The sequence below is a fragment of the Chionomys nivalis genome, chromosome 6 (genome assembly GCF_950005125.1).
Source record: "Chionomys nivalis chromosome 6, mChiNiv1.1, whole genome shotgun sequence".
Taxonomy (NCBI): Eukaryota; Metazoa; Chordata; class Mammalia; order Rodentia; family Cricetidae; genus Chionomys; species Chionomys nivalis.
In genome coordinates this window covers 93,602,300-93,604,310 of record NC_080091.1, presented here as the reverse complement: position 1 = coordinate 93,604,310, position 2,011 = coordinate 93,602,300, and the positions used below count along the sequence as shown (strand labels likewise).

Genomic DNA, 2,011 nt, shown 5'->3' with positions numbered 1-2,011 from the left:
TACGACCGAAGTAAGGCAATTTTGAGTCCCTCTATGTCTAAAAAGATTTTTATTCTTCCTGCATACTTTTATAATTTGATTAGAAATTCCATGTTTGAACAGTTTTCTGTACGGGAGTGGTGACATGGAAGGGGGCACTCGAGTGGTCCAAAAGAAAGCACGGAAAAAGGATGAAAAGCAAAGCTAGGAGAAGAAGTATGAAGCAGGAGATATGATCGCAGATTTGCAGTCAGGGAGCACATTAAATAAGCCAGAGAAAGCATAACAGCTCTCAGATAAGATAAGACTAAAGCTAGCTGTATGTTAGTATCAGGATTTATCAGCGTGGTGCACAGAGCCTGTATAAGCCAGCGGAGAGACAAAGCTTGCTAGGGTCCAGGCAGAGCAAAGCCGGCGTGGCCGTATTACCATGAGGTGAAGAAGATTGTCTCATAGGACCCAGGTGCTTACAGCAACATGGTTGCACTAAACAATACATCAGTGAGAGTATCCAAGGAAAGCATGTCATATGATGTTTTCATCAAAAGATTCAAATAGCAGATACATTTTATGTAATATTGTGTATTTTTTTTCAAACCAGAATTACATTGGCCAGCAATACATAAACAGGTGGCAAAACTGAAAGGAAATCAAGGAAATTACTAGCGCAAAATTCAGATTACTGTAGCCTGGGCCAAAGGAAGAATGCAGGACAGGGCCCTGGGCGTGTCCTGAGACGGTAAATGGCTTTAGTAGAGTGCTGGTTTTGTGGGTGTCAGGACAGACAGGGTTCTCAGGCGTGTCATGAGTGTCTGAGGTGGTAAATGTCTTTCGTAGAGTGCTGGTTTTGTGGATGTTCACTTATTATCATTGTAAACCTATGCTTGCATGTTATGTATACTTTTTTTTTTCCCTTTCCGAGACAGATTCTCTGTGGCTTTGGGTCCTGTCCTGGAACTCGTTCTGTAGAACAGACTGACCTCCAACTCACAGAGATTCTCCTGCCTCTGCCTCCCGAGTAACGGGAGTAAAGACGGGTGCCACCACTGCCCAGCAATATGAGCACAATAATTTTTATTTGCTGATAAAGTCAAATTTTAAATGTCCTCAGTATACTTCCATTTCATTAAATGCAAAGGCCAGACTCGACTCATCTTCGTCTCGATTAATGTTGGAAGTAATGAAGTCTGTAAGTATCCTTGCTGGATGCAACACCTGAAGCTAATCGATTATTCTTCTTAAGGAATTTCTTAGTAAGATATTTCAAGTGCCCCTTAGAGAACCGTTTCTAGAAACAGCTGTGGTTTTATTCTCCAAGAGTTCAGTGTGACCACCATCCCCACTCTTTTCACTTTCTCCACTGACTTACTTTTTCCCATAGAAACTGTCGGAAATTTCCAGAATCAAGAATTTCATCTTCTACTGGATGAATAAGTTCTGAATAAAGCCTCCAGGCCAACTTCTTGGGGTTCACATCTTTCCGTGGTGCCATAGTGAGCATCGGTCATGTGGAGAGAGAAAACTTCTCTGTTATGTGTTCTTGTCAGTAAATTTTCTCTAGACTTTTGAGGGCATCGCCCTATTCTACCATTTGATGGGACTGATGATCTATTGGTTTTTTTTTTTTTTTTCACTCCAGTCCTGGGATCAAACCCAAGGGCCTCACATATGACCTAGATGTTTCTGAGATATCCACTTGTAAATTAATTCCACCACTCCCTCTTTCATTGTGCTGGGTCCCTTATGGACCTTTGCACTCAGACTCACAACCTTCAACGTAAGGGAAAATCTATGTCTTTAGTTATTGCCTCTGTTTTTTTGTGCTGGATCGTTTTATGTCAGCCTGACACAAGCTAAAGTCATCTGAGAGGAGGGAACCTCAATTAAGAAACTACCTTCATAGGATCAGGCTGTAGAATAGCAGAAGGTGGTGGCTCCCACCTTTAATCCCAGGACTAGGGAGGCAGAGATAAGATCTCTGAGTTCAAGGCCAACCTAGTCTACAAGAGAGAGTTGCAGGACAACCAGGGTC

The 2,011-nt window shown here is 42.3% G+C and overlaps 1 pseudogene; it reads right to left on the bottom strand.

Annotated features, from left to right (window-relative positions):
* Window positions 1–1,086: 1,086 nt before the first annotated feature.
* Window positions 1,087–1,471, bottom strand: LOC130876386 (60S ribosomal protein L22-like 1; annotated as a pseudogene).
* Window positions 1,472–2,011: the final 540 nt, after the last annotated feature.